A 20,656-nucleotide genomic window follows, 5' to 3' on the forward strand; every position below is an offset into this window, starting at 1 on the left:
CTGATCTTCACTGCTAGTAGTAGTATAGCATACTCCTCCTACTTATGGGTATCTCTTGCGAGTGAAGCATACTGTCAAACGCGCATTAATGCGCGAGCTTAGTTTAATCCAAAGGTCTTGAGGTTGACCTTCCAGCAGTACCGTCAGTCACTAACTCCCATGCACACAGCATGTGCATTTGCTCTAATGGTGAACATCGAACAGAGAGCCCTTTGCTAAACTAAGCATACCATGGACAGAGCGCCATGGACTACCGGCGCGTGCATCGGCTCCTCTCACACACCTTCTCAGCGTTGATATCAACTACCCGCAAAAAAAAAAAAAAAAAAAAAGTTGATATCAACTGTGGCAGCACCATCTCCGGATCCAGATCGTGCTGGCGTGCTGCAATATTCACTTGTTATAACCAACGCTTCTTCCATATAAATATCGGAGTAGTATCTTTTAAACAGTACAGTGATCCACAATGGAAGATTCCCGTACGAAGTTCGAGTAAAATTTTATTTGTTTCCGTTCCGATGTGATATCATCGAATAACATAGACGAATGGTTGGTTGGCTTGCGATTTCAACTTTATTGGAGGTTTTGTCATTCAAGTTTCCGAGTCGGATCCAAGGGGCGGACAGGGTTCCGGTCCCTGACCTGACCGAGCCGTCCTTTGGACCAGGCCAGAATGGCCAGCCGAACGGTCTGGATTTTAGGTGGCGGTTCAGACCAGGCTAGACCGGGTGGCTCGCTGGATTTTGCCACCGTGCGTGCCGTAGTGCCGCCACTAGAGCTCCCAGTGCTGACTGTGCGTGTGTGTGCAGCTCGCCGTGCTACTGTACTGCTAGGTGTGGCACGTGCGAGTGTAGGTTCTCTGCCGGTGCTCCATCGTCACATCGGAACGGAAACAAATAAAATTTATATGGAACTGTGCATGCCATCGTCACAGCTCGCCATGATCGCTGTGCATGCGTGGTCACCGACGCAATTGGACATTGTCGGGAGAGGCCCAGAGGCATGCAGGAGGGAGGCCACACCCTCTTGAGTGCTGTGGGTGGCTGCGGTCGACGTCAAGGTCGAGATCGGTGGCGGTGCGCGCACGACAGCCATGGCGCACACGGCGGCAAGAGGCTACAGAGGACGGGAAGGAGAGGGGAAACAACCACATGCTCACCATGAGCATGTGAAGAGGTCGGCGAGGCCGGGGAGGCGGGGACGGTGGCCGATGATGGTCATGGTCAGAGAAGACAGGATGCGTGCTGTCGTCTCTATGGTGTTCTAGACCAATTCATTGCATAGGGAGGACGATGGCGATATGGCGGTGCTCAAGGACATGGTGGTTCAACCGGGAGCTGGAACGGCGGTGGTTTTCGCCCTGCAGCTTCGGTCCAGCTCGGTCGGACCGGACCAGTGGGCCTTGTGAAGAACCGGACTGGTTTCTTGAGTGAACCATTCGGTCCGGTCTAGAGCGGGCCACAAACGGGCTGAAAAGCCCGCTTCGCTCCGTCCAGCCTTAGTCTGATCCACGGTGGCCTTTTTTTTCCACCATCACTTGCATAGTCAATCTCTCTCAAAATGGGGTGCACCCACACGTGCCCTCTCTGATGGGCCGGCCCGTCAGATTGACGTGGTGGCTCGTAGCACGCAGCTGCCCAGCGTCATTCGATCGGGTACTTTTTTAATAAGTAAATTGAAAAAAGTTCACCCATTCAATAAAAGTTCATCAATTTCGAAAAAGTTCACAAATTGAAAAAAATACATAAATTTCAAAAAAGTGTATCGATTTCAAGAAAATGTTTGCATACCAGGCACCGGGCTGCCCTTTTATTGTTTACTCTACCAGGTATTCTTGGTTGATTCTTGTTATATCTTGGGCATATCTGGTTACCGGTCTGTCATACGGTAGGATGGAGACGGTCATCAACTCACATCTGGAGATAGATTTACATACGAGTTGTACGAAGTACAGTACATGATTGTGTTATTTTACCTGTCCGTTTAGGACATGATTCGACCATGTTTTTTTTTACGTATATATATGTACATGCATAGCCACAAGTAGGCTTTCAACACCCCAACGTGAGGTTGTTGAGAGATCAATCAATTAACAACGACCAGCCGACGGCAAGCTAGTTGGTCATGTCGTCGTTCGCCGGCGTATCCATCTTGGACGACGGCAAGTTGTGCACTTCCACCATGACCTTCGCTGACACCAGCTCGGCCTGCTTGTGGTCCAAGCTAGGTTACGCTCGTATCAAGAAAGAGACGCCCACTGGTCAGAGCCTCACCTCTCGTGATTTCGGGGTAGGAGGCCATCTGAATGATTTAGGAATATACTTGCCACGATTGAGCTTTTCCATTGCATGTCAATATCTCTATTCCTAATGGAGCAGTTGGTAGTCTCGCTTCCAGGTTTTTTTTCGTCCCACCTTTCATGGTTTTTTTTGGTACCTCCTCTCACTTCATCGGTTTATTTTTGCGTCACCCTCTCACACAACAAAAGAAATCTGAATAGATCAGAACTTTCCATACTAGCGCAACTTATTTAGTAATGTAGAATCAATTACGAAAAATCTCTAAAGATCAAATCTAAATTAATTAACCTTACCTTAAATCAGTCAATCACATTAATTAGAAAATAAATAATTGATTTTCAGAAAAATCGCTCAATCACGTTAACCTTACCTTAACTCAATCTCCAAACAAAGGAAACAATACATCGAGGGAGCAGTAAATAAACTCCCTTTCTTATTACATGTATATGATCTTCCCTTTCCTCTCCGTTGTCGAGCGTTCTTGATTCTCGAGGTCGATGCTTGTGCCGTGTCACTGGGTCGTGACGGTGCCGGAGGACGAGGACAGCGAGGCCGGGTGCCGCGGCACCGCGTTGGCCGCGGCCGGTGAAGGGGGCGAAGAAGGGCGGCTTCCTTGGCCGTGGCTGTGGCCGTGGCCCTGGGAGTTGGTGCGGTGGAAGCGGCACTTGGAGGACCCGTCGTGGGTGGCCGGCGCGCAGACGCACTTGGAAGCGGGCCCGTGGCCCGCGCCGGACGGCGCCGACGCCGACCTGGGCCACCTCCTCCGCGTATTCTTGGAGCCGTAGTCTCGCTTCCAGGTTTTTTTTCGTCCCACCTCCCATGGTTTTTTTGGTACCTCCTCCCACCTTCGCTGGTTTTTTTTCATATATTTTTTTTCGTCCCCTCCCCCCACTTCATCGGTTTATTTTCGCGTCACCCTCTCACACAACGAAAGAAATCTGAATAGATCAGAACTTTCCGTACTAGCGCAACTTATTTAGTAATGTAGAATCAATCACGAAAAATCTCTAAAGATCAAATCTAAATTAATTAACCTTACCTTAAATCAGTCAATCACATTAATTAGAAAACAAATAATTGATTTTCAGAAAAATCGCTCAATCACATTAACCTTACCTTAACTCAATCTCCAAACAAAGAAAACAATGCATCGAGGTAGCAGTAAATAAACTCCCTTTCTTATTACATGTATATGATCTTCCCTTTCCTCTCCGTTGTCGAGCGTTCTTGATTCTCGAGGCCGATGCTTGGGCCGTGTCACTGGGTCGTGACGGTGCCGGAGGACGAGGACAGCGAGGCCGGGTGCCGCGGCACCGCGTTGGCCGCGGCCGGTGAAGGGGGCGAAGAAGGGCGGCTTCCCTGGCCGTGGCTGTGGCCGTGGCCCTGGGAGTTGGTGCGGTGGAAGCGGCACTTGGAGGACCCGTCGTGGGTGGCCGGCACGCAGACGCACTTGGAAGCGGGGCCGTGGCCCGCCGGACGGCGCCGACGTCGACTCGGGCCACCTCCTCCGCGTATTTTTGGAGCTGTGGCTGGCTGATTTACATGAATTATTTCCCTCAGTTGTGGTGGCAAAAATACACATAATCCATATTGTTATGCACTACCGTGTGTGTGTGTGTGTGAAATAGATGGATTATGGTCCCGTACTCGATAAGATGGATATGTGTGTGTGTTAGAGAGAGAGGGAGAGGGGGAGAGAGAGTGAGAAAGTGGGAGGGAGAGAGTGCGTGTGTGCGAGGATTTGATGGTAAAAAAGGTCGCCAATGTCACTTGATATGTATGGAATATTAATATTGAACTCTTAAAGTTAATGTGGCCCCGTTGCAACGCACGGGCGTTCTTCTAGTATACACAGAATTACAATTCTAACCATAAATGAGAGATCACCATAATATCGATACTCCTCGATTTAGGGGATTAGGAGATATGTCACGTTACGTGACATATTAGTCTAACACTCCCCCGCACACTAGTAGAAAAAGGGCCTATAGTCCCGGTTGGTGAGGGCCTTTAGTCCCGGTTCATGAACTGGGACTAAAGTGTCGGTACTAATGCCCTGACCCTTTAGTCCTGGTTCAATCCAGAACCGGGACAGATGGGCCTCCATGTGGCCTGTCCGCTGAGCCTAGGCAGGAGGGCCTTTGGTCCCGGTTGGTGGCACCAACCGGGACCAATAGGCATCCACGCGTCAGCATTTCTATGGCTGGGGTTTTTGTTTTTTTTTTTTTGAAGGGGGGGGGGGGGGTTGGGGGGTTAATTTAGGTGTTTCATATATTGTGCTATAGCTAGCTAATTAATAGAGAGAAGTGTCCTCTCTTTTGTCCGTGCTTGGTCGACGCTACGTACCATACATACGTATAGAGAGGACTAGCTAGACACACTAGCTAGCTAGTAAGCAAACAGAAGATCGTCATGAACATATATGCATACAGAGAGAAGTGATATCGACCACCTCTCCTTCTCCGAGAGATTGGTCGAACAACAAGTTCTCGTATATCTATCCGACACTACCGGCTACATATATACAATAATTATCTTTTACAAATATATAATCTCCTAACATACGGACGCGTGGTCCACATAGTATTCTCCGTCTTCAGCGATCACGTGGTCAAGAAAGAATGCCGCCAATTCCTCTTGAATTGCTCGCATGCGATCTGGTGCTAGGAGTTCATCCCGCATCCGAAACATCTAATTTTAAGAAGGGGGTCAATACATATATATATATATATATATATATATATATATATATATGAATGAATGAAACTCAACACAAATGATGGTAATAAAATAAAATTGTGAATATTGTTATTTACGCACTTCATATTGTTTGTCGGAGTAGCCCCGCTCACAGGTCGTGTGGCGGATGGACTCGCAAATGTAGTATCCACAGAAATCATTCCCTTGTTCCTGCCACAACCACTTTACAAGAAATAGAGGTCAATCAAACTGATAATTAGCAAGCATGCTAAATGGTATTGATGAAACTAGCGCTTGAATCACTAGGAGATGCGTGGAATATGCTACTATATAGTACTTACTTTCGGGTGCCTAAATTGCAGCTTCTTCGGTAGTCCCGGAGCTTTTTTGGTGAATTTTCTCCAAGCCCTGCCATACAAAGAAAACAATTACTTGATATCAGAAATGAACAAAGTTGCTGATATGGTGGATAATGATCGATTTAACTTACTTCTCGAGCATTTCAGTCATGTCCGCATACTCCTTGGGATCTTTTCGCTTGGAGTCTAAGACAGTTACTACTCCCTTCTCAAGCTTAATCTCTAGGAGAATATAGTGGTAGCTGCGCACACATGCATAACTCATCAATATTATATTACTATAACCTGGACTAATAAGGAAACCGAATATGATGGTATGAAGCTCTCCAAAGTTATTTTGGAACGGAGTCCTAGATAGGATAATTCACTTTTTGGTACAAAGTTCAGCAAGAACCTTCCGAATATCGTTATTTGGAAGGCCTTTGCTGAAATTCGTACAAAAAGGCAAATTATCCTATCCGGGACTCCATTCCAGAATAACTTTGGAGGACTTCGTACCACCATGCCATGGTTACTTCCGGCTAATGATGAAGCCATGGATTTCTTCAATACGTTGACACTAGGAAACCTCTCGACCCCTCGGCGATCCTCGACCCCTTGAACCCTCGACGACCCTGGAACCCTCGACCCCTAGACGACCCTGGAACCCTCGACCCTAGATCCCTCGAACCCTCGACCCTGAAACCCTCGACCCTTGACCCCTTAACGACCCTCGACCCTCTACCCTAGTTCCCGACCCTCGATCCCTCGGCGATCCTCGACACCCTCGTTCCCGATAAAAATTAAGAAGAAGAAGAAAAAAAAGAGGAGAAAAAAAGGAGAAGAAGCCCCTCTATTCCTTCTTCTTCTCCTCTTTTTTTTCTTCTTTCTCTTCTTCCTCTCCTCGTCTTCTCCTTCTTCTTCTCCTTCTTTCTCTACTTATTTTCCTTTTCCTTATTTTACTTTTTCCTCTCCACTAACATAAAATGCACTAACCTAAAATGCAACAAACAAAAACTGCACTAAATCGATCAACTAACCTAAAATTAGTGATAAAATGCACTAACCTAAAATCGATATCTACTAACAACTTAAAAAAATTAATACATATATGAAAAAATGCATATATGAAAAAAAAACATCATCATATCATCAACACAAAAAAATAGTATTTTTTCTAAAAATTTATCTTTTGCATATATACATCAACATATATATGCACTAACCTAAAATGCACAAAAATGCTATCGGAGAGGGGGGGTATATCGACCCCCCTCATGTATCAACATACATACATCGATCTATACATACATACATTTCTCATATATACATACATACATTTCTCACATATAATTTTTTTTGCATATATAAAATACATATATGCAAGTTTTTTGTATCGACCCCCCTCATATATATACATATATACATACATACATTTCTCATATATAAGTTTTTTGTATCGACCCCCCTCTTCTTCTTCCTTTCTTCCTTCTTTCTAGCTAGATATATAAATTTTTGCATATATAAAATACATATATACTTGCATATATGTATAAATTTTTGCATATATAAATTTTTGCATATATAAACTTCTGCATATATAAAAAAAGAGGAAAGGGCGCCGGCGGCCGGACCGAAGGCGGCGGCGTGTGGTCGGGGCGACGGTGACGGGGTTGGGGAAGGGGCGGCGCGCGCGGCGACGGCGACGGGGTCGGGGAAGGGGCGGCGCGCGCGGCGACAGCGACGGGGTCGGGGAACGGGTGGCGCACGCGGCGACGGCGACAGGGTCGGGGCAGGGGCGGCGCGCGCGGCGATGGCGAACTGAAAAAGGGAGTACATTTCAAACTCCAGAACATGATGGTGCAAACGGTGAACTGAATAAAGCTATAATGGGCCAGTATACTACATGGAGCATAAATCTGCAACATGATTTTTGTAGTTATAGTAATATTACTTTTTTCGAAAATGAAAATCTATTTGCAGCATTGGTGTGAAGCATGCATACCCGTACACAATCAAGGATTGAAGTCCAAATCTCAGCATGTTCCACGTCACCAGAACATCATCGTATTCCCAAGTAACCAAAAGTATTGTTACTCCTGGTTGCCGTGAAATTTCTGCAACAAAGAGGGGACAATTCAGTACAAAGAGAGATAACAGAGAGAAGGGAGACGTAGTGTTGTTGTCGTTGTGCCCCCTCACCTCCCGCCCCTGCAACTTGAAACCATGGGCGCCTCTGCACTGCAACCCCGTATGCACATACGTCCCTCTCCCTCGCCCGACACAAGACACACAAGCTAGCACCGGCCAAAAATCAATCAATCAATCAGTCAGTGAGGGGAAGCTTGTTGATTGACATCCAAAAATTCAATGAGTTAGAGAGCAGAATAAACTCATTAACAGCACACATAAACAACCAGCCATCCCCTGGTTCAAACTGGTACTGGTATAGATTTACAGATTTGACGGTTCGATTCAGGCACCTGCCTTGGATGTTCCTCGTGATTTTTCGAGGCCGATTTCAAAGGCCGGCATAGAGGAGAGCTTGGCATTGAGCTCTGAAAAAGCACATCATGTATCACACGTACAGTAGCACCCAAGATGACTGAAATCAGCCTGATAGAGAGGGAGAGAAGACGTACCGAAGAGGATGGGGCACCGGTCGTCGCCGTACTTGGAGCCATCACCATATTTCGCCGGGCGCAGTCAGCGGCATGACAGAGGAGACAAGGGTGCGAGCAAAAGAGACGCCGGCGGCTAGGGTTAGACCGCAGCAAAGCATAGCCACGCCAGTTGTGGAGGCTTGGAGCACCTTTCGCCACGACCGCCGTGGTTGCAAACCGGCAGTCCCTGGTGCACCTGCCGGCCTGCCTGCCTGCGTGAGGAAAGGAAATCTGCGTCAAGGAAGAAAGCGAGTGGAGACACACCAGGGGGCGGCGGAAGAGGGGAGCGGCATGGACACGGTGGTGGAGGAGGATGCGCCGTCGCCCGAGAAGATCTTCTCTTTCCGCCCCCTCGTCTCTCGGTTGAACACGGAGGGGGCTAGGTCTTGGGCGGCGGTGGCGGCCCTCTGGAGCAGCGGCGAGAGCGCGGATCCGGGAGGCCTTGGTTGCTGCCACCTCGAAGCGACGCTTCCTTGACGAGGACACGTCCGTCAGCCGTAACCTACGGTGGCGCATCGCCGATCTGGGAACGCCGTCATCGTGAGCTTCAATCTGGAAGCGCAAGCGCCGAGGCGGAGAGGCGATCCCGGCACGTCGCCGATCTGGTGGCGCGTCGCGCTGTTGGTCGACCCCGGCGGAGATCGGGAGCCATCTCTTTCACGGCGGAGAGACGGCGACTAAGGCAAGAACCGGCACGTTAGCGGCGGCGGCGAAGGGATGGAGGGCGGCCGCGAACGAGGGCAGTGAGTCGGGCGTGCGATTAGGAGAGTCGTGCGATTGGTTTAGGATTTTTTTTCGCTGGTTAATTTTCGCCGGTTTGTTTAGGCTAGTTTATTTTCGATCGTGTCAGTTCATTGCAACGGGAGGTTGGGCGCGTGGGAGCGGGTGTGGGACTCGGTCGCCGGGTTTTTCTTGGTTTTTCGCGGCTGAGCGGGAGGTGGGAGCAAGTACCAAAAAAGACCATAGTAGGTGGGACGAAAATAAAACCCGGAACGCGACCTACCAACTGAGACATTAGGAGTAGAGATTAGTGTACGACAACCTTCGGTATAAGGTCAACGTACACATTCCAATTAAATATTTGTTGTTCCCATCTTAATTCTCGACTCTGACTATATCACTCAAACCATGCACGAGTATGGCGTTTTGGATCTCGGCCTCCATGGAGGCAGAATTTTTGGGAAAAAAATCGGTTACAAAAAAACCGGAAATTTTTTCTACAAGTAAACAAGGATGTAAGGTGTATATGTGTAAAATTTCAGAATGAAATATGTTCAAATGTGACCTGCACAAAAAAAAACAAGTCCATGGTCTGGGAGGATGAAATTAAAAAGCCCCAGTTTTTTTTTTTGCACACCCATCATTTCAACGTATTTCGTCCTGAAAATTTACACACTTGTGCATTATGCCTTCATCTATGTCTATATTTTTTCCAGAATTTTTTAAAATGTAAAACTATAAATTTCGATGAATTCTGAAATTTGCATTTGGAAGCCTCCACGGGGCTCAGGGCTCCACAAGCAATTTCAGAGGAGGCAAACATGCTACACTTACATAAAAGCATACGTACGGTCACGTAATTAGACTAATTACTAAACACACACACACAATTCCAACTGGATGGGGCCCCTCTCCTAATTTCCTTCACCTGAAAAAGCCACCTAAGCCATCACGTTACTTTACGTTTAATTGCTACGTAGGTGTAGCATTGCTCTTTTGGAGGCATGCACCCTCTAGTTTAGTCGAAAGTTATTTCTACAGCAACAAGTAGTAGTGATGTTGCCCGGCAGCCCGGGTGACAGTCATCATGGAAGAATCAACTGCCACTCGTGCTGGTGTGGCTGTCATATTCCCTGCACGCAGGCTTTTCCACTGTGCATGTAGCAGACTTTTTGTGATCGTCCGTGTTAGAGATTGGGTTTGTTGTGGGTTTTATTTGTGTCGGGCGGGTTCTTGTTTCATTTGGTTTGATTTTATACATTGTTGGGTGGGGGTATGTAGCTAGTTTGCGTTTTCTTGATGGGGTTACATTTCTGTTGGGTTGTCGAATTACGGTGCAAGAAAATAAATGGCTGCGACCAGCAAGAAAAAGCAGAGAGGCACCAACACGTACACAACAACGCGTACCCAACCATCATATTAATAAGTGATTTGGAATATGTATATCTGTTTTCAGGGTTAGCAATAGAGAGGCTTGCACTATGTTTGGGATGTTGGGATGAGGTATGCTCACTCCTGGAGGCAAGAGATGTGCAAATGCAAGCACAAGTCACTCACTGCTGGACCGAGGATTTTGGACCTTGGATGGAGAGGAGAAGAAAATCGTTGTAATTTGAAATGGAGAAAAGGAACCCTAACCAGCATATATACACTCGATGCTTTCATTCCATCATCCACCGCTCTCTCAATGCAAGTAAGGTACACGACGTATGTGACTCAAAGCATGCTGCATTCACAATGAAAAGCCTGCGTGCTCGCGCAGGGAATATAACAGGCACACCAGCACGAGCTACCACAGTAAAAAAGAATCTGTTCTTGGTAGTACAAGATCTCATTGGGTCGTCATGATGGTGATGCTCTTCTTGGTACATAGTACACTACTCAATTCTCGCAAAAAAAATTATAAAAAATAGTACAGTACTCAAAAAGATGCTATCTGTAAGATTATTATCAAAAAAATATATGCAAAAAAAGGCATCTGTAAGATTATCATGGACATCGGCATTTTCAAGTGCCTTCAGTTTTGATAAGCGAGTACATGCCTCAACTCCCGGCTTCTCCTTCACACAGGCTGACTGGATTGAAGCTTTGCATGTGCCCGGCACAAATTTGTTAATGCGCCGGATGATCTTTTTTCTTTAGAAATTTTTTGATCTATTCATCAATTATCAAAGTAGTGCAATGAACATCAAAAATCCCATAATATAAGAACGTTTTTAGCACTACATCTAGATATAAATTAGTAGTACAGAAGGTCAAAGGGCAACTAGAAGGGGTGCAGCAAGCAGAAAAAAAATACTCCCTCCGTCCGAAAATACTTGTCATCAAAATGGATAAAAAGAGATGTATCTAGAACTAAAATATGTCTAGATATATCTCTTTTTATTCATTTTGGTGACAAGTATTTCCGGACAGAGGGAGTAATAGCTACGGGGCATCTCCAATGTAGACGCTGATGTGAAGCCCCTAGTACAGCGCATGCACAACGGATGTGTTGTCGCTTCGACCTGAACCCTGCAAATGCTCTGCTCTGCTCTGCTGGACTGACCACATCACGAATCTTTACGATGCTCAACATACAAGATAAGGCCAACTCCAAAGACCAATCGTCCTGCCGCGTCTCTTTGGGTAAACAGACACATATCACGGTCCATCCAGTGAAAGCAAACAGACAAATGTCCGTTTTTTATCCGCCAAAGACGTAGCGTTGGTGTCGAAACGAACAGCGCGTGAAATGGCGGGAGCCGCGCCCTTATCCTCCCCTGGCCCGTCCGTCGGGGACACAACGCACCCACTTTCCCTCCCTTTTCCAAAAACCATCCCACGCTCCCCTCCTCCATGGTCGGTGACCCGAAGCAACGTGACGACCAGGCCGCCACCACCACCCGTCCCGCGACGAAGAAGAGGAAGAAAGAGTGGTCGGAGCTCACGCCAGTGAGGTCGCTCGGCTTGACATTGAATCGGCCAGGAGGAGGTCCCGGCGGACCGTTGCAGCGAAGAAGAAAGACGTTGTCGACTATGCCGCCGAGGCCGTGACCGCGCAACACAAGGCCGCCATCGACCACAATGAGGCCATCATCGCCAAGGCCACGCATGTAGCGACCACGCAGGCCCTTGTCGTGCTAGGGTTGTGCCAACCCGGGCTGGCCATTCTCTCCGCCGCAGCCATGCCCGCGGCGAGCACAGGCTCGTCGGTCATTCACCCTCCGTAGTACCAGTCTCTTCCATAACATCGGAGACGGCCGGTTTTCATCTGCCACGGTAGCATACTCAAACCCGGTTGAGATGGCCGGTTTTCATCCGCTGAGGCAGCATGCTCAAACCCAGTTCTCCATGTCATCGGAGACGGACAGTTTTCGTGCGACTACAACGCGTTCATGGAGAACGTCATCTACGAGGGCCATGGCCAGGCCTTCCACCCCTAGGGCCAAGGCCAAGGCTTCAATTCCAACGTGACCAAAAGCCAAGACGGCTGCGATCAAGATGGTGCCGTCCACTACGAAGAAGAAGAGGCCGACGATCATGGCAACTCATGGCATGAAGATGAGGCCGACGACCATGGCAACTTATGGCAAGACCAACTTGAAGCCTGACGAGAACTTAATACCTTGCAAGAAACTTTGCACGGTATGATGACTCAAAAGGAAGTGAGGAAGGAGAAGCGTGATGCGGCATCTATTGCCTTGCAAGAAACATATGTTTGTCAGCTGCTGGCTTTGTTGCCAGCATGAACTATGGCCGTTGGCATGAACTACGGCAGCAGTGACAAATTTTCTTTTGCAAAACATTTCAGGCGGCCGGACAAGATGCATCCGCGCGTTGGGTGCACGACCGGCGCATCCAGAAAACGGCCAGACGCCGCCACATTGTGCTATCCAAATGGACAAAATCCGGAAAAAGCAGAGTCCGTTTGAGGTCGTGAGATGGAGTTGGCCTAAGCGGGCTTCAAAACTCCCGAGTGCTATTGTACATTTTTATTATGGGTGTGGCTAGGTCTCAATCGACTAAGACTTAATCAAGTTTTTGTCAAGTGGCAATATCATACAAAGAAGGGAAAAAAATTGCACGGAACTTCACGTAAGCTTTCATGAATATAGCATCGACTGAGACTTGGTTAAGTCTCGGTTCTCGGAGATTTAGCAATCAGGCTTTGTTATTTATTTCCAGTCTTTAATTTTCTGTCTTTCTAGTGTGTGTGATTGTTCATTGTTTTTGAGATATATAGCTCAGCATCCATGCTGAATGGTGTCTTTCTAGACTAGTGTGTGGGTGTGTATAAAAGCCCATGCAGCTAACCAGACGCTCGTAGGTCATTCTCTCTCTCTCTCTCCCACCCTCAATTTGATTTCAAGCATACGGGGCGCGGCAGCAGAGACCACCATGACCGACCTTCCCATCGGAGAGCCGCCCAAGACCAAGGTTGAGGGCAACACCTCCAGCTTGTACGACAAGACGCTGTCGACGGCGTCGAACCTGGCGAGGCTGCTGCCGACGGGCACCACGACGGCGTTCCAGACGCTGGCGCCGTCCTTCACCAACCACGGCGAGTGCCTATCGGTGAACCGCTACTTCACCTGGGCGCTCATCCTCTTCCTCGGCGTGCTCTGCGCGCTCCTCTCCTTCACGGACAGTGTCACCGACCGGCACGGCCACACCCGCTACGGGTTCGTCCACCCGTGGGGCTTCACGCCCTTCAACTCCGACGACCCCGACGGGGGCGGGGCCATCCCCACGGGCGAGAGCAGGAGGCGGCGCATGCGGTGGCGGGACTGGCTGCACTCCGTGTTCCGCTTCGTCGTCTTCATCTCGCTCGCCTTCTGCGACTCCGGCGTGCAGAAGTGCCTGGTCCCGCGCGAGAGCCGGCAGTGGCGCGAGTTCCTCGTCAACATGCCGCTCGCCTCGAGCTTCCTCGCCAGCTTCGTCTTCATGATCTTCCCCTCCACCAGGCATGGCATCGGCGCCGGCCCCGGGGCCCCCGCCGCCCCCCTCCACAACCTCACCGACACCAATGCCGATGCCGCCGCCGTCAAGAGTGATGAGCTGAAGAAGAGCAAGAGTGCTCCCGTGGCCGCAGACACCCGAGTTGTCCCGTCCACCAGCTATGAGCTCCACCATCTCGTCTAGCTCCTCGAGCTCTAGCTATATATGCATCAATGCATATGGATGCATTAGCACTAATCTTGATGTGTGCGTGGTTCGGTTCCGTTGGCACCTGAGTCCTGCGGGCGCTGCATCCATTTCTGCGACAAGTAATTTCGAACGGAGGGAGTAGTATTTAGTTATCACTTAGCTGCATGCTAGCTAGCTACTGTAGTCCAGGGTCGTTAACAAATTTAATTAGCTATATGCATGACCGGCCGTTGTGGACAAGTTACACCAGCGCTGCTCGTCGATCGTCATGCTTCTTGTTACTATTTGGTGCATCTTCAACCGCGACCCGTAAATTTTTCTCCCACATCCGTCCATGTACAGGGATATATGGAAGGCGGCCATCCAACCGAGTAGCCACATGTATTCAAAACATCTAGCTAAATATTTGGCTAAAAGAACCTACTAAAACACGACCCCTTCTGCCAAATGATATGAGCACCTTCAGCCAAATCTAAGCATGTCATGCAATGGTGAAAGCCAACCTTCCACCATATGAATTTGCTTAATAAAAAAATTAATTAGCACCTTCCGCCAAATGAAATATACTATTCATTACTACCTTCCACCAAAATGCTGGCTCTCCGTGCAAAAAAATTTTAGTGGGACATCTTGCATTCCAATTACGATGGATGGACCGACCAAATCGGCGGCCGCAATACGGGTTACATCATTTGCATGCCACACATGGCCATTCTGGTTATTACCTCTGCCACCATAGGAAGCAAGCACATGCGCTACCGTGGGACAAAACATGACTCTATGGTCAATGAACGCACGGCAACGCTGAGCCCTGGTTAGAAAGAACTCTGGCCGCCGCAAGTGCAACATCGCCATCAGCATCCTGCGCGATCACACCCGTGCCCGCGTACATAGAAGCATCAAAACTAATTTTAACAAAGTCAGGCGGAGGGGGAGACCATTTTAGCGGTGACCTCTGACCACTCCAGAATCATCACACTGGTCACAAATACGAATATATAAGATTAGCACAATGCACTCTGCCAAATACTAGCCATCGTGGGCGGATGCAGAGTACAGACGGTACATGGTGGCTTTTTGTTGGTCATGTAGGTGTCTGGACTCCCGCAAAGCCCCCCCCCCCCTCCCCCCTCCTCCAAATTTTTGTCCCCATTTTACGGGAGAAAGTACGTCCGAACCGTGCCGCGGATCGATACAGGCCGCGCTGGATGGCTTCCACGGTCTAGACAGCGCGGTCCAGACGTATGCGAGAGGTTTGAGGGTCGGTGTTGGAGATGCCCTTAGTGCCTGCGTGTGTGTTGGCCTTGATGTGTGTGACCGTATGCAATTTAAGCAGAGTGGTGGTGTTGCCACACAGAGAGGAGTGAGATGTAATCTCCGCCGGGACCGCGGTGTGGCCGGCCGGCAGGAGAGCTCCCCTGGGTAGTGTTGCGTGTGTGCGCTCACTGTCAGGTGGAGTGAGTCTCCATGTATTCTGTTCATGAGTCGGAATATAGGCGAAGATACAGGCGTTTGTTACTGCAGCGTTCGTTGCCGGCAAGCTAGTGACACGCTTTAGAGTGCATGTCCAGAACTCGTTCATGATCGCTTGCCTAACAAGCTCTTTCATCCAATGTGGTCTTGCAATCCACTGAATCGGGGAAAGGACATAGGGCTCATCTGGATATTTTGTTTCATCCTCGAGTGAAGTACTAGTTTCAGCGAAATCATCGCTCAACTGAGCATGTAACTTTTTGATTTGACTATGTTAGCGTCCATAGTTGCGAAGCGAGTTAGCATTTTTGTTTGATCTTGCATTACGCACAGACCAATGCAGACGATAAGCAGCCACATCGAGCCTCTCCAAGAGCTTAGTTTTGCTTTCTTGTATGAGTGGGGAGTGTGAGCTTGATGTAGTGGTGGCACTACTTTTTTAGCAGATTGCGAGCCTCGGTGATAAGAGCCTTACGTTCCTCCTTATCCTTAGCGGAAGCAAGTTTTTTGGCCTTCTTGGTTTCAGCGGTATGGAGGGACATCAGGTTCTGCGTCGGGTGATAGTGAGTCTTGCTTCCATTTCAATGCCTTCTTGGTTTCAGCGAGATGGATGAGTGCATGACGTGCTGTTTAGTTTTGCCATCACTTGGGAGGGATTACGTGCCAGATACTCCCTCTGTTCGGAATTATTTGTCGTGAAAATGGATGTATCTAGACATATTTTAGTTTTATATACATCCATTTTCAAGACAAGTAATTCCGAACGGAGGGAGTATGTGATTATGCAGCAAGCTCGGGCACATTAGTAAGCAAAATATTTCTTTTCCCACGGAACAATTTTGTATGATAATTTGGCCAGAAAAAGGGAACCGAAGGTGTGCGATATGCATGTATTTTTGTGAAGCAAATACACGCAGCATAGGAGGTATATGCATGCATGCCCATACGTACAAGGCCTGTGCACACTTTTTCTCTCAAACATCAGGCAACACGTGTAGCCGAGTCATCCCGTACGTAGTACTTCTAGGACACCTTTTACTTTTTCTTGTTTCATGGCACCAAAGAGAACTTGTAGTAGAATCATCACACAATACTTTCTGAATTTCTCTCTTTTTTATCACATCAAAGAGAACTTAAAATCCAGCACAAAATACTTATTGGTTCGGCATCAGACCAAATTTTGCTTCTGGCTGGTAAAAGAGAGCAAGAGAAGTTGGACAACGATGGGAGGAGAATCAGGTCCCACTGGGCATGCCATTTTGTTTCAAAAACAAAATACATGACAAACGCGGAAATAAATTATGGGAACTCTGTATTTTATTTATCATCGTACATATTACAAGTACATCAATGTTAGATGCTCCCATGGGAGTTTGTCTATTTTTCCTTCTTGCGACTATGCTTAAGGAGTATCTGACTTGGAGAGATTGCGTGTAGTCCACTGATTCCCGGCGCTTTGCTTTTGCAATGCATCCAATTAATTACATCTGCAGGTCGAGCCTACAGAAAACCTCCGACTAATCTGCGTGCGGTCGTCGTCGTGTACTTTGCTCATCAAGATACATGGAAGATGTAGGGGAGAAAGGTTATAGATCATGATGATTCGTAGGTGCGGGTGGCTTTGTTCTGCAAGGACCCAGTCACAATATGCCATCGTCATGTCGGTATTTGGAACGGAAATTGTTGATGAAGATGGTGACTTTTGACTCGTCGGTGCCCAGTCATGTACCCATGAATTCGTCGAACATGGACATGTGTGCAGAGGCGGAACCAGGATTTTTCAAAGCCTAGGGCTAAAACTAACTGACTAAATATAATGTCAAATACTAGGCACATCAATGTGCGTTATAAGTATGACACAAAATCACATTGAAGACGACATTAAAATTCATTATTATAACAAGAGGAAAATCCATAAAAGAAATAGTTTAACAAAGTGCATCATTGCGAACATGGTTTGGTACCAAATTAGTGAAGACTTGCTTAATTCAAGGCCCTCGTTTCTTCACCATCAATAGTGCAAGGACCTGGATCTGCAAACATAAAATCAAGTATTTAAAATCAAGACACTGGACATAGACTAAATCAATGGTTCGTTTGAAATTTTGCCAAAAAAAAAGAGAACATATTATACCATTAACACGAAGTCCACGAATAATAGCCCCTTTGTGTTTCCTCATTTTCTAATAGCATTATATAATCTTAATATCACCAATGCTTGCAAATACATCACGCTCAATATAGCACACCAAACGGTGATTCATCCTTTCTTTGTATATGCTTCTATTCCATAGTTTTCAGCTCTTGGTTGCTTAAAGAGAAAACAACGAAAACAGAAGCCAGCCTTTTTAGCAACACTACATTTCAACCAATCATGCAATTTGTACCACTCTTCATGAAAGCTTCTCATCTGCTTCCCAATTCTTTCCTGTTCATAAACATGGCCCGTTAGTCCGACATGCTCCCATGGCCAAATACTCTCTTCTAGCGGCCTCCCTAACATCTGGAGGCAACTCTTCAATTGGTTTTGGGGGGCCGGAATCAGGATTAATGTCATCCAGATTAAGCTCCACACGTGGTTCACTTTCTTTTGTACTAACTCCCACTGGTACTAATTCTGTAGCAGCGCGTTTGTTTGGGGGGAGTTGGAGGTGGGGAATGGGAGTTGGAGGCCCGTGGGACTTAACTTCCCTTGATTGGGTCAGGGACATGGGAGTTAAGAGAGGTAGGGGAAAGGGAATTCGGAGGCCCAACTCCCATCAGACTCTTCCCGGGGGGACCCTAGTAATTCAGCCAGGGAGTGGGAATTGACGTTAAAAAAACGCGAGCTGTTCCTCACGTCCCGCGGCGGAAGGGGATAAAGGCGCGAAAATTCTAGAGAAAGCGCGGTAAAATCCTACCTGATTACCCCTATTTAGCAGCGGCGCCATTCTTCCTCTAAACAAATCTTCGACCCACTAATTTCTCCTCCTTCTGCAGAGATGGCGGCACACACGAACAGGAGCTAAGGTAGCCCCTTTTTTCATCTTTCCATGTTGAATTCGTGGATATTTTCATGCCAATCCAACCTTGTTTCGTTCACATCTAGTTGTATCCCATCTGATTTTGCTAACAAAATTGGATTCGTTGCTTTTCCCTTCACAAACTGATGCAGATCTATTATTCTTTCTATTTTTTCTCCTGCTTCACAGGTCGCAGATTTGTCTCAGCACTTCGTTTCCCCTTTTCTATCAGGAGCAAGAGAAACCAAAAGGCTGCAGGTGGGAAGTAATCCTTCATTTTCTATCTCCTTTGTTCCCTTGTTTGATTCGTACGGGAAAGTGTAGAGAGGTCTCTGTCTTACATAGTAAGTGATGGCCTTTTTAGAAGCATAGGTGGGACATGGATGGGTATAATTAGTGGATGAAATCTCTTGTGCTTGTACAATTTTTTATGCTATTCTTCAGCTGCAGTTGTAGATCATCGCTGGCTTGCCGTTGTGGCTGCTACTTGCACATGTATATAATCAAGATTGTTCAGGATGTTTGCTTCATGCTCCTGTACTTTCTAAGTACAGTTTTAAATACACAATTAAGTGCCAGCTGACAACTGTAAGTGGCATATGCAGATGCATATTTTATTGAGCATATATGCATGTTTCATTGACACATATTTTATATACACATGAACACACAAACAAATCTTGATAGCTGATACAGATTAGATGTCTTTTAAGTCCCTTTAAGGGGCGCTTAAGGCACCGTTTAGGAAATGCCTCGCCGGTGCCCAGCAACAAAGTGTCTCATCTTGTTTGAGATTGTAACATATTGATGGAATAAAGTGACCCGGTCTCGTCGGCGCTTGGCCATAAATTTGGCTAGCCTTGTTGGCACTAGACATATGATGATCGTGATTTACCATGGGATTGCTGTAGATTTTTGGAACAAACACATCAATGCACACCATGGGATTGTAAAGTTTTGGGACAAATACACCAACACCCGTCATGAAACCGGTGTCCTTCTTCTCGTCAGTACTCGGCCAAGGTACTGATGTAGACTTTTCGTTTGGTAGAACAGGCCTTCTTCTCATCAGTACCCGGCCACGGTACTGATGTAGAACTTGCTTTTTTGGTGAGACTGGCCTTTTGCTCGTCAGTACTCGCCCAAGGTACTGATGTAGAACTTGCTTTTGCCACAGCCTTGAGGCCAGTAAGATAGAACGAATCAAGCTCCCTCGTAAGGGGGCAAGATCAACTTATTTGTTGTTTATCTTCATGGAACCATTGATCGGTACAACTTGCTTCTTTTCTCGTCATGGATTTGAGCTTGCGATCGGATCTTCCAACTTACCATCAAACCCAACCGTTGGCGCGCGAAGATCAACATGTCAATAGAGCTTCGGCGTGCTTGAAGAAGAGTTGCGGTGTGGAGAGGAGTTGCGGCATGCGCCTGGGTTCTTGGCTAGATGTGATGTTGCGTGAAGTATATATATGTGCAGCTGACGGCTAGATGGATGTGTGTGTAGGCGATGGATAGATTGCGGCGGAACAGTTCCCGTAAACCCGTCCCGCAAATTGTTTATGGGACATGTTTGCGGGATCTGTTCCGCGCCGGAGGGCTCGCGGTCCCGCAAATACAATTATAAGCAAATATTGTCAAGTTCATCATCTCAAGAGTGCATAAAACTAGTTCATCATCATATATTTACATCACTAGTTGATCATCATACTAATTCATCACATCCAAAATCATGCGCAACATACGTGCTATCAAGTTTAGGCTCATGAATGCGTGATAAAACAAGACAAAAGATGCTCAAATGACAGATCGATCAAGAACCATTCTCATTGTTGCGTAGAACGTCCCCACCAACACTACCCCTAGCACCTCCATCGCCATCGTCCACATTGACCGAAGAGCTCGCACCACCATCTTCACGGACTTGAACCGGAGAGCTCGCACCACCATCAAACAACTTGGAAATCTGATACCACATAATAAGAGCGAAGGTGACCCATCTTTCGATGAGATGGTAATTATCATTTTCGGTGGAGTATGACTACGAACGCACGAAGACGTCACGACTTAGCAATTGCTAAACCAGCTTCGAGTGGTTATTGACCATGTTGGAGCATGATCAACCTGACCACGAGGGTGTATTTCCTGCGGGCAAATGAAAAACAAGTAAGAAACTAATATTGCAATCTAGATATTGCGAATTTAAGAGGAAAACTTTATTGGTGAAAGTGGGGTTCTGAAGCGTCTTGGCCTAGTCGTTGGACAGAAACGAAGTACGCGCGTCGCGCTATGGCGAATTTTAATCTAAACAAAATCCAAGTCTAATCGGTGCC

General features: G+C 47.2%; 1 long non-coding RNA gene across 1 annotated transcript; it reads left to right on the forward strand.

Moving 5' to 3' along the window:
• The first annotated feature begins 18,060 nt into the window (after positions 1–18,060).
• Positions 18,061–18,746, forward strand: LOC123135285 (uncharacterized). The gene is made up of 3 exons (XR_006465905.1): positions 18,061–18,212; positions 18,304–18,333; positions 18,516–18,746. It is a non-coding gene; the product is annotated as an uncharacterized lncRNA (long non-coding RNA).
• The last annotated feature ends 1,910 nt before the right edge of the window (positions 18,747–20,656 follow it).

The sequence above is a fragment of the Triticum aestivum genome, chromosome 6B, assembly GCF_018294505.1.
Source record: "Triticum aestivum cultivar Chinese Spring chromosome 6B, IWGSC CS RefSeq v2.1, whole genome shotgun sequence".
Classification (NCBI taxonomy): domain Eukaryota; kingdom Viridiplantae; phylum Streptophyta; class Magnoliopsida; order Poales; family Poaceae; genus Triticum; species Triticum aestivum.